Source organism: Falco cherrug, chromosome 1 (genome assembly GCF_023634085.1).
Source record: "Falco cherrug isolate bFalChe1 chromosome 1, bFalChe1.pri, whole genome shotgun sequence".
Lineage (NCBI taxonomy): Eukaryota > Metazoa > Chordata > Aves > Falconiformes > Falconidae > Falco > Falco cherrug.
In genome coordinates this window covers 5,358,530-5,371,857 of record NC_073697.1, presented here as the reverse complement: position 1 = coordinate 5,371,857, position 13,328 = coordinate 5,358,530, and the positions used below count along the sequence as shown (strand labels likewise).

Genomic DNA, 13,328 nt, shown 5'->3' with positions numbered 1-13,328 from the left:
CCAGCTGGTTGGAGTAGTCTCACTAACACAAAGAAATTCTGGGTTGTTAAGGGTTCAGACAGCATCCTCTTTGCTCATTCGCAAAGGGGGTAAAAAAGGGGGAAAATACAGGCCAAATTAATAAGAATAGCAAGTCTTTGACACCAGGAAACACTGCACTGTTAATGTTTTAGTCAAAAAGTAGAGAAAGACTAAAATTATGTCCAGGTAAACCAAATATATTCAAATAGGCTAAGTCTGCTGAAATCCCACCTACGCTGTTTAAGGAACACGCCGAAGGATCCTTGTATACTCCCCTATACATTCCTGAAGGAGACCCACAGGACTGGGTGGTGCTTTGTCCTTAAGGCCAGAGGAAAAAAGAGACCTGGGGAATTAGTGGCCAGCCAGTGTAATATCTGGGAAGAGACCTAAACAAATCCATTAAAAGCCTCAGATATTCACAGATTTTTCTAGAAAAAAAGGTGTATCAATTTATCTTGTTGGGACATGTAGCATTTACAGATTTCTGTTAGAATTTTCTCATTGGTATGGCATGGCAGCTGCGTTAGCCTGTGCCAGTCCATATGAAATCAAGTTTGTTGCAGAGTTGTGTTACGTTCCAGATAAATAGGTAACGTAAACAGAGCATCCAAAAAAACCCCAAAACCAGTAGATTCCGCTGCCTACCCTGCAGCAAGCTGTGTGTTTGCCATTGAGGCAAAGTACTCAAAACCAGAAAGCCCACAAGACACAAACAAGCCAGGGAGCCCAATTCATGACCAGTTTAGGGTAATGATCTATATCCCAAACTAAGTGAAGGGTCACCCTAGCGGGTTTAACATTCTGTCACCCACACCAAAGCAAAGCATGCTGTCATCCTGCAATGCCTGGTATTTACTAGTTGCCTTTTAAATGCTGATGTACAGAAGCGGGACAGGAACACCAGGTGCTTCCTGTGCATTTGAAAAAGCAGAGCACGAGCCAATGGGAAGCTCGAAAGATGAAGTCAGTAGCTCTAGAAGGACCTTAGGTCAACGGCAAGTATATTCCCTTACAGCATTTATAGTTACATGGTGAAACCCTGCCTTCGCTGCAGTTAACAGCAAACTCCATTGAAGTCAACAGATCCCACCGTGCTGGTAATGCAGTTTCTATGTTAGCGTGAAAAGAAAACTCCACAAGAAGTACTGAAGCAACTGAATGTCCAGGTTGGGTTGGGTTTATTATATTGAAAAGTATGAGTGCAGGCAGAGACTAGAAACTGCTTTTTTAACTCCTCCCGCTACATAGCACAGTGGATAGAAACTAGAGAAGGGAACTGTCAAGTCAAAGTCAAGTCATATGTGGCTCCAATGTTGCACAAGCGTATTGATAGGGCAATAATTCCATTTTTCAACATGTTTAGACAGCAGAACCCTTGTTACACCTAGCAAGTATCAATTCCAACCAAAACCTGAAACCACCCTTCTACAGAGCAGGGAACTTGCCAGGCCAACATGTAGAAATGGTGCCTCATCCATAAACAGTAAAGCAGGAAAGATGAGTTTAATAAGGCTTTCTTCTGCAACTCTACAAGTAATCAAGCAACATCATGCTGTTTATTTGACTGGATGCAAAAAGTGCCAGTTTACTTTTATCCTGCCTGATGGCCAGACAGTTAAGTCCCTAAGTCCTAGCCAAAAATTGCCAATCTTACTCGTATGAATATAAACACGTTCCTTTGAAAATTAAAAATACTTTGACATGTATCTATGCAGAATATGACAGAAATCCACTGAAAGGGAAACAGAAGAATGAGTTAGTTCCTGCTTGCACAACCCTGAGTCAGATACTATTTAGGCCAAATAAAGTGATACCGGTGACGTACAAGCTCTTGTTCATGCATTTATGTCACCTCTGGAACAAAAAGAATAACATAAGTTTCTAGGATAATAGGCAGTGATGAAACCAGGGAAGAGCCTGAACAATCCTGCAGGTACAGTTTTTGGTGTAATCCTGCTGGTTGGTTACTTTGCACCCAAAACTCAAAAGTTTCATTCACGTTGTGAATGAAACAACGTGAATCCCATATATAAAGCATTACATAATTATGCCTTCTAGTATTTAACCTCTATTTCCTCAAGAGTCATAGAGAAGGAGCAAAAGTTCTGCGTTAACACTCTTGAACGTTACCAGAAAGTAGAAAGCATTCTTGCTTAAAACGTATCGCATGTCTACAATAACTATCGCACAGCAATTTTTTGAGCAGCCTTTGTATGGTGCCGTCACATCTAATTACGGATCGGGCGCACAGAGGGTTCCGCTTCAGCGGAATAGCATTACATCACAAGTGACACGGGGAGGGGGAGGGGGGAAGTGTTGACTGACAACCAGAAATGCGTTGCTAGGTTTATCCTCAGTGCAGATACTCACATCTCAACAATTTACATTTCTTCCTGCCAACACAAATAACAAACTTGGAAGCCATTATTTCATCACCCGCATACACGCATAGCGAAGTAATCCTCCGACATTTTCCATCCATCAGAGAAGTCAGTAAACCACTTTAAAAAAAACCCCAAGAATAACGTAATTATTTCTACCAGTGAATAATTACCAGAGTTACACACTGACTCTTGACACTTCTCTCTGAAAACGTGGGGATACACTTCTCTGTCGCCAGCCACTGTTCCCCTTTGCAAGGGAGGGTCCTGTGTTCACGCGAGCCCACTTCAGGTGCCTAGCTCTAGCGCCAACTGATCCGAACTGAACAGTAGTTTGCTGTTTAAATATCTTAAAGGATCCAGTCCTTTAAGACTTATTTTAATGTAAGACAGCCAAAAAAAGCGGAGGCATTTGATTTCAAGACTTTCTACGAGTGCCACTTGAAAATCCAAGTAAATGGACTGTCGGATTAAAATAATAATCAAACCTTCAGTCTTTGGCATTGAGATTTTTTCCCTTGACACAGAGTTAAGAAACCAGCACTGTAGACGGGGAACACCAAAGAGCCCGAACATGTTGTTCTAAATGGGTCATCACACTGCTTCTGTCGCTGTGATTTGCTAGATAAACCCCGAGCACGCCATGACCCAACTCATGCTGCCCTGGGTTAATGCTCCAAACTGTAATGTGAAACATGTACAAATACTGGCTGGCTTAAGACCTGCTACAGGCTTTTCTTACACTGCCACGGATTCATCTGTTATAGATAGGGATTTTTCATATGTGACTGGAAATATCTGAACAGGTGAGCATCAACCCCTCCCTCCTTAAACCATCTAAGAGGATAAATGAATACACCCAGTCCGTCTGAGGTAGTAGAGGGCAATACTTATATGCCACAGAAGAGTTCTGGGAACTATTTATAGATTCACTTCATCTGCTCCTGCAGCCAGCTCCGACGTACAAGGCACAAAGCAACACTACACACAACTTGAAGCACGAAGTATGAAAGCCAGATGCTATCAAAACCACAGGGAAACATCTTGCATACACAAAAAAAAAAAAAACACCTTGCAAGCCACCAATCCATACCCATGTTCTGAAGCAAGCAGACAGCTGTAGAGGGGTGCAAAATTTTTGTACCTAACATTTAAGTCAAAAGGAGTTCTACAGAAGAGTCATCAGAGAAATAAACAGGCCTAAACCTATATCAGCATCGGATAATAATTTCTGATGATCACAGTTTTAATTATAAAACCGCTGGGGTTCAAGCTGTTACAGAAAACAGACTTTTCAGCAGCACACATCACTGATAAATGGTAGCATGCTGAAACTACTGCTTACTGTCCAAACCCTCTTCATTTTTTGCAACACAGTCTTCCTTTGTTTATCTATTTCGTCAAGTGGTCATAAACTGTAGACTTCAAGACAGGAATAAGCCCTCTGCAGCTTACTTGTACAGCACTCACGCTAAGAGGTCCTTGGTACTTTAAGGTCTTAACCATTGCTTCAACACGAGGGGGGGAAAATCACTAAATTAAAATAAATCGTGTCACTTACAGATGTATATTCACAGACACATCCTGTACCTCAGAGACAGAAACGACAGATGTTTCAGAAATACAGGTTACATTAGTCTTCCACACACACACACACTACAGCCAAAAAAATAACCAAACAAAACAAAAAAAACCACGACCAACCACACCAACCCACCAAAAAACCCAACAAAACCAGAGAGGCAGGGTGATTACTGGTGCAGCAGGAGCAGTCGGTTCAGAACATCAGAGGCAGACAAGACCAGGGAGAGCTGTTTCAGGCTCTGGAAAGAGAATACTTGGCCTGTTCCGTGGAGCCAACCTTGCCAACCTTCTCCCTTCACCACACGCCGCCTGCACTTCCCAACCGATACATCCCCAGGAAAGCCTTAGCAAAGCAACTGTTGGAGTCAGACCAGGCTAGGAAGAGAAAGGAGCAAGATCAGCAGGGGAAGATACAAACCGCTATGGCAAGCTCAGCAGAAGTCAAGCCATTTCTGAAATTCTCCAGGCTCTACTGGCCTCTTACTGCCCACCCCGAAGGGCAACCTACCTTACTTCTCCCTCCCGTTCTACCACTCCTCTTCCTGTCAGTCCCAGAGGGAAGAGGACTATAGAAGGAAAGGCAGCCAGCCGTGGAAGTAGGAAACGTTTTACAACTGAAGAATACTGCCATTCTGTTTTATCACATTTAAGGTCTTGCACTCTGGCCCTTGCCTTAACATTATCCAGAGGTCTACCAAGAGCATTGCCTGCAGCATCTTGGCCATCGTCACTGAAAATCCAGAACTTCCAAAGACAGAAGAGGTCTCCTGCATCAGGCCATAAAAAACGTGCTGGCCAACAGCTCCCACAGCACACAACCAGTGTTGGTAAGAAGGTCCCAGCTTCAAACATCCTGACATTCCCTCGCCTGAAATTCCTGACATTCCCTTGCCTGAAACTTTGGCAAATTACTCTTAAGCTCCGAGAAGCGCAAAACAGAAATTCCTAAATTGCAGTGGAAATGGACAGGCAAGAGAAAAAACTCAGCCTTCAGGGAGACTTTTTTCATGTTTCTGAATAGGTTTTTGTTTTCAGATTTTTTTGGTTTGGTTTGGGGGTTTTGGGGTTGGGGTTTGGGTTTTTTTTTGGGGGGGTGGGCGTAGGTGGATGTGGTGGTGCAAGGGGGGAGGGGCAAGGATTGTAAGCGAGACAGTTTCCAGGTCTTAATTCCAGGTAAATTTTTGATTGATCAGGTAAAGGAGAGGTTTACTCACATTTCAAAGCACTATTTGTATATACCATGATTTACCGGTCTTCACACTTCACATTGTGGAGAGAGGATTTTCCTTTCAAAAGCTGTGGAGGAACTTCACTCAAATGCTGGCCTAGATTTCTACAGTACTAGAAAACTTCAAAAGCAAAAGTTTCCAGCTATGGTATAAATTACATTAACTCCCTGCGTGCTGGAGCATGGCAGCAATGGACATATGAATATCGGTTTTAAGATTGTTTGTGTATATACATATCTGACAGTTTTCACATTGACCATTCCAGGTCCAGTAATTATATGTCAATAAAACAGAGAAGTTTGTCCTAATTATGTTTCTGCTGGCTTTGTCCCTGCTGTGCTTACATCCCCTCTCACGGCACAGCCAGCTTTTGCAAATGTTTTCCCAAACCTGTGCACTTGCTCCTGCATTCACCGAACAAACACAAGCAAAAAGTCCAGTCAGGGCAAGGTGTGAAATGCATAATTAATTTACTTTACATTCAGTTTCTTAACAGCAAAACATTTACTAATTCATGGGCATGGACAAGCTGACGGTGTCCTTTTAACAAGCAGAAAGAAGTCGAAATTTTAATGAGGATAATACTTAATGTATAAGCTAAATTTAAGGTTGAGCCTGAGTAACTGCAGTGTGTGTCAGGACCCTAGGGTCCGGATTTGTGGCTAGCTACGTTCTGAAGTTGCTGATCTCTGGCTCAGGGCCCACATTGTTACTTAAACCAAAATACCATATTTGTCTTTTCAGCTGTTGCCGTTTGTCACAACCCAATAAACATGGCTAACCCTTCCCTAGCAACTGCTGCTAAAATGCTAAACCCAAGCCACAAGGTGAAAGCAAAACAGATACTGAACACAGTACTTTATGGAACATAAGATGACGATTGTATATTAAAAGAAATTCTGATACTTGTTTCTTAGAGAAAACACTCAGAAGTTTTGGCACTTGAACTACAAGTGGCGGCGGCCTTGCATGTGATCTTATCGTTTATTTGTGTATTTATCTCTTGGGAGACCACAAAATAAGATCAAGGTATTGATCTGATCGACACATGCTTTGGAGAAACCCTGGACTGCTCTGTACTTAGAAATATCCATGTATTCTTTCAGGCTTAAGGCAGAACAACTTTTTTTTTTTTTTTTTTTTTTTTTTTTTTTATCTGCTGCTTCTTCTTCCTTCTAAGCTTCTCAGATAGAGATTTGGGTCAGTAGACTAATACAAAACAATTGTAAATGCCTATTACTAAAAGTATATTTTTCTCATGCACACAAACACGCACAAACGCAGAAAGCAGTGAATGGAAGGGCCTGTCCATTTCAGTGACACAGAATAAGCCACCACGGACCATACCCCAAGTCCTTATGGTCTCCTATTGCCTACATGCCTTCAAAATCCTGCAGCAAGCCCCAGGAAAACACCGGGGACACACTCTCAATGGCGTTCGCACTGTTGGAGTACAGTTGTATATAAGCACTTTGCTCTGCTAAATCTGAAGAGCCCTATCAAAGAGTGCTATTTTACAGCTGAGGATAAAGACATGGACTAAAAACTGCTCAGAATGAAAACTGGAAGAAACCTCAGAAGAAAACCCAAGCAGGATGGGCAGCCTCCTACCTTACTTGTCTTCCATAAACATACTTTGTAGATAGCACTAGCATCCCCAGACTTTTATTATCTGTTATTTACAATGGAAGGCATTCTCAATAAGTCAAAAGTAGGATAGTAATTTAAAAATCATGGACAGGAAAAGAAAAAAAAAAAATATATCTGCTTTAAAGATCATCTAGAGGAAGGCTAAAGCTTAGACCAGGAATAGACTACGAATCACAATCATGAATATTTTCTTTACCAAGAAAGCACTGTTCTTTTCTCGACACTTTGATTCCCATCTTTTTCCAGATACAAACTTTCACCGACAAAAATGAACTAGAAGAAGGAAGAAAACATACACAAGGAGACAAACACTTCGCTACAGACAGGATCTTGAGGTGACAGTTCTACCACTCCAAGAACAAACTTTCTCTTATCATCCAGTAATGACTAGAAGAAAGCCTCTTCAAGAAGCAGTTTTTCCTAAAGTAGCGCTGCTACTACCTCCTGCCTGACTGGTTTCTCTAGTCACACAAATTATACTATGAGTCTGTTCTTAAAGTCTTGAACTTTTCAAAACTCTCTGAAATTTTTGTCACATCAAGTGCTACTGAATAAACTCAGCTCCTTCTCCAGTGGCAGTGTAGCTGATCTCCACACAAACATTCGTTTTCCTGAAATTTACCTTTTACCTTGATTAGTTAAGGAATAGAAGGTGGCCAGCTCTCCCTAACATAGCAGCGCCATACCATAGCATTCTGTGCCAATTTTAGTTTCTGAATAGTGCGGACATGGCAATTCACATCCCATGATTGAGACTTGGATAGCAACAGCAAAATGCATGTCCAAAAAGAAAGCAAGATGTGCACAGCAGAAGCTGACTGGGTCACATCTGAAACACAGTCATCCAACAGCTTCTAAGGATCTGAAATTACTGATATTTTCTGAATTACATGTTAATATAACCCCTCAGAAGAGATGTTACCTCCATCACTTCTACTGCCTGTTTCCTTAATCCTCATCACCCTACTTCCCCCAGGACTGCCAGATAGCCTCCTCTCTTCTGTGCATTGCCAGTACGTATCACGTAACCCAGCACAAGATGTGTGGTTAGCTACCACTGGCATACTAAAAGCATTCATATATTTATTTTGGCCTGCACAGACACAGGCACGCCTCCCGTTTTCAGCCCACACACCCAGGAAAAGCATGATCATTGATGCTTCACAGCCTCTGCCCTCCCAAAACGTCTGGGATGAAGAAACTACCCAACTACTGCAAAGTGTTTCAGGCAAACAGTAATAAAGCCACCAAAAAGCACTCCTGCCCAGTTCTATCACGGTCCACAGGCAAGGCAGCAACATCTGCTTGTTAGTGGTATCTGGGGCAATAAGCTGTCAAAACTCACATTCATGCCTGTTCATAGCCACTACCAGAGAAAAGCTCATTTGTAAGAATCATCACCAGCCACTGATACTAATCTAGTGGTAACGTTCACATTTTACCCCTATAGTTTGGAAAGAACAGGAGATAAGTCTCTTGATCCCACTTGATCTCTTCACCATCCCCTCAATAAACACGATAAGCTTTTCTTTGGAAAAGACAACAAGGTTAAAGTTTCCATGTAGCAAAAAAAGATTAAATGATAGCTAGATGCATAGAGTCACAGATGAAGTCAAGAAATAGGACTAATTATTGTAGAAATACAAAATGAGACTTTGCTTTCATGAGAGGCAACGCTGGGTGTCTGAAAAGTCATGTTATGGTTCTTGCAGATACCTATCATTACACACCTAATGAGGCATTTTAACTGTTTCCTGAATGCTGCTCTCTAATGTCTATCACAAAAGAGATTTCATAAATCTGATCATTCCTATGCATTCTTTGTTCAAGTAACGTTGGGTGGCAAGCACACCAGAGTCATTTAACAGCTACCTGATATTGTTTAAAAACTTATGTGTCAGCATCTTCATTTATGAAGTATACTGGACTTAACTGTTGGCACGGAGCCTTGCTAACTTCATTCCAACTCTGCTCCTGTGGAATGAGCTTATTCAGTTTCCAGTGCCAAAATGGGCTTTAACTTCAAACCAAATAAGGCATCAGCTTGCCAGATCTGGAGGCGGTGTCTGACTGTAGCTCTTAAAGGGAGCAGAACCACTGATGAGTGAATGAGCTGAAAAGAAAAAACAACTCCTTCCTCACAGTCAGCTTTAAGATCCTCCATCAGAACTTCTACGGGCTGTCAGAACAGGAAAACACATCCTCTCAGAAAACATTCAACTCTCATAAAAGTTATTAAGCACATTTGAGACACATACTTTTTGACTAGGAACTATAATTAAAATGTGAGCTGACATTACATCAGGCTCACAAAGAAACCAATAAAAACCAAAAAATTTCTTCCCTAGTCATGATAATATCTAACCCCAGTAAAACAGGCAAAGGTACAGTAGAAATATACTTCAGGTAACCAAATGCACTACTCAGAATCTTGGCAACGCAGATGGAAAGTCAATACATGCATGTGTCAGTTTGCAAACAATTTATAGAGATGAGTTTTCAAAATGAAGGCTAAGAGCACTTCAATGCCTTAATGTGACTTAAGCATCTCATTCCATTCAACATGCTCTTTAGAAATTTTTGAAACACTAGTCATTACTTTATATATGCACCCAACTCCTGCTCTACATCTTTTGAAAATTGAAAGGAAAAAAAGAAAAAAAAAAAAAAAAACCCGAAAAACACACACACACACAAACCAGTGCATAAGTTTCAAATGAGATGAAAACTCTTTTCAGCATTTTTATCAGAACTAGTTTATCACCATTGAAAGATTAATGAGAAGGAAACAAAACCTCACAAATAAATTAAAAAAACCAAACTCCCAAAACACAAACTAGGACATTCCTGGCTTCCTGAGCCTGCAGGCAGAAAATAAAAGAAGATGTTATCAGTTGCAATTTGCTACTCAGTTTGCAAGGGAGGTGGTGGTGTAGGTCTGCCACTCCCCACCTCACATGTATTTCCAGCCTGGAAATTTCTAGTGCCTGGGACAGGGGTACAGTACCAGAGCCCCACTCCTCCTCTCTTTCCCAGGTGCATGAGATGAATACCAGAACTTCTTGTCATATCATCTAGGAAAAGAGGATTTCTCCTTTGCCAGGAAAAACTACAGGTCCTGATAATCTATCAGACATCCACCAACCGAAAGCTGACATGAAAAGTTCACCAGGATCCAAGTTATTAACCATTCCTGCACCCTGGCTGCACAATTAGGAAAAACTTCAAACTGTACATAAACAGTCATACCTTACTGCTTTGGGAAATTGTTTTAAAATAAATAGTATTTATTATATTTCCCATACACTCATGTGTTTTGAAATAGAAAACAGGCTGTGCAGTAGGGAATACGCTGGCCTTTCACCTCTGGAAAGCCAGTTTAAGTACATGCTGTTCCACATGTGCAAGTAATTTTAAAGCTCCATTTAGTATCCTAGGCTGCTGCTGTCTAAACTTCACAAACAGTGGCCTAGCCCAGTACAGTTTATCATGACAGAGACTAAGCTCCAAAATAGGGCAGGAGGTTTATGACTTAAAATGCACACTCCAAAGAGGAGTTTTTTGTCTCTATTTATTCTAGTTCTACAGCCTGCAGCACAGCACTCCGTGAGTTTACAGAAGCATGAATTGGTTTTAAACGTTTGTTACTTATAACTTATTTTTCCAACTCTCAGTCTGCCAAATTGTCAGGAAAACAATATTTCCTTCCACCAAGTCAAGGACATACTGGGTGAGAAAACAGGAAACCGCCATCCAAATATATTCCGACACGAGTTAGGAAGCATGCCTTTCACTAACACCAGGGGAAAACAATGCCATGCTGTGGGCACAGGAGTTTGATTGTCCAAAGCTAGTGAGGTGGCATGGTATGCAATGAATTTGTGCATCATGCTACTACTCTGATGTCTAACTCATGCCCCCAGCCCCCAAATCTCAAAAACTTCAATGATATGAAGAAAGTTGACACAGCTTCCCCACTGCCCATAATTTAGGTAAAAAAAAAAAAAAAACCAAAAAAAACCCCACAAAACAAAAAAACACAGTTGCACTCTTTTGGATTGTGGTGTGTAGAAAGATAACATTTGGCACAAAAATCAAATGAAGTACCAGTCTTTCATTTCAAGATTTACTTATTTAGAAACTGCTCAGTATGTCTATCAAAGCCTGTCCCAGGACAGTATTCTTATATGTAACACGCCTTAAACCAGGCAGGAGAAAAGAAAATAGCCTTTATTTCACTGATGGGAGTATACCTTTATCAAGTGGATTAAAGGCTCTAGCTCCAATCCAGCTGGTCATTTCGGGAGGTAAAACAAAAAACATACACATACTCTGTAAACGGGTGAAGGACTTTCTTAAAAGCCGTCACTGAAAAGAAGCTAGGAAACAGCTTTATATTACAAGCATCAATTCAGTATTGCTTTTCAATGTTCTGTTTTGTATATTTTTAAAATTATGGAAGGCAGGGAGTGGGAGGCAGGAGAAAGGAGTGCATAGATTTAAAGCTCAACCCATGATACATCAATAAACCTGGATGTAGCAACTACTGTTTGAACAACAGCACCTTGGAGAGCAAGTCACCCTGCCAGTAAACCGGGCAGGGGGTGGGGGGAAGAAAAAAATATCTTTGATCCAGAGCTCAGTCTAATATAAGCATATGACTTTCACTAAAATTAAGAGCAATCACCTGCCTAGAAAAAGGTTAAGCCTGCCCTCCCCCTGCACGTATCTAACAAGATTAGAAGGGACACGTGAGCAGATCTCAGTATAGTGAAGAGACATGAACATACTTTACAGACACTTAAGCAATCCCAAGTTATTTTAACCAACTAGGATTTACTAAAAAAAAAAGTTAGGCTACACATTAAGATATAATTCAACAATTTACAGGAATTTGGAAGAAACTCTCAAGTGAACAAGTTACTATACAAGTATGATTTCTGACACTGGAAACTCAGAGCTTGATCATGGGTTTGACCTGATACAGAAAATCTCATATTGCTGATCCCTTTTCTACTGAAGGACTCGCTGTTTGAGATTGCCAGTATTCAATGAAAAAAGAAAACGCAAATTGCACATAAATGAACTCTTTAAATGAATACATGTAATACACTACGCATTCCTAGGTACAAATCAAAAGACATTACAGGATTCACTAGGGAAAGAGGGGTAAAAAAAAAAAGGGTACCAAACATGAGAGTTCTTTCACTCAAAACATATCAGGGTGGAAGAGAAAAGGTAAGAAACCAAAGTACCACTTACTGATAAATTCTGACCTTGAACACAGAACGTAATCCAGCAAGATGAACTGCATAGATTGCAAATATATTGAAGGCATATATTGAAACAACCTCAAAACATATCAGAGTATATACATTACCCACAAGAAATGACAAGATTTTTCCCCTTGACTTCAAAACAAAATGTTTGACCTACCTAGATTGAGATACTCCTGCCCTAAAACCTACCTTGACTTGTTTCCTTAAATGTGCCTATCTTCCTTCACATCCCTAATATACACTGTGCCCCACGAGCTCATAACGACTGTCACACCGCAAGTTCTTTGTGATACAGATATGGTTTCTGATAGGTTACTTTGAAAGAGTGACTAGTATTTATTTTACTACCATCAGATTGTGAAATATACTGTACCGACAGAGAAGGTCTTTGAAATATTCCAGACAAGAACACAAATACAAAAACACATGATGAACCCTACAATCAAACCCCAAGAAAACACACCCTTGAAGGCTAATCTTCATAGCATAAAAAAAAACCACACACACACAACAAAAAACCACCCAAACAAAGAAAACCGCAAAACAAACAAAAAAAACACCACAAAAAAAGGCCATCCCACCTCCAAACAAACAAACAAAAAACAAAAACAACCCAGAAAAGAAAAAAAAAAAACAAAACACAACACCAAAACTCAGATATCTTACCAAGAAGGACTTTAACTACGCAGACATCACAGCACACACAGTTAAGGACATTCAGTAAGTTAGAGATGGAAGCCAATTTCATATTGAAATCTATAGATGAACAAATTGCCCATACCTGAAGTTACATGAATGGTTTGAACCTGCATTTTACTATTCCATCCCACTTACTGCTCTTTCTTGTCCATCAGACTTTTTAAGCAAGCTACAACTAGTTAAGAAAGGAAAGTGCACAAAGTGAAAAAGCGCGGTAAATCCTCTGCCACAAGGAACACACACACAAAAAAAAAGGGAAAAAATAATCAAAAAAGCCCCAAAAGAAAAACAGCAAAGCACACAAAACACTATCAACAAAAACACAAAACAAACAAATACCAACCAGAAACTTTCTGCAAAGGTAGAAAAATTATGTGTAATGTTATTACACCAAAATATATCTCTCATCAGTTATTATTCTATCCAAGCTCTCACTGACTTGCCATTCACTCATTTAGGTGGAGGCAAGATAAAAAAAACCC

At 40.5% G+C, this 13,328-nt stretch overlaps 1 long non-coding RNA gene across 1 annotated transcript in view; it reads right to left on the bottom strand.

Moving 5' to 3' along the window:
• Positions 1–13,328, bottom strand: part of LOC129735259 (uncharacterized) — a 73,815-nt gene that overhangs the window by 22,493 nt on the left and 37,994 nt on the right. The gene's annotated exons all lie outside the window — the stretch shown is intronic.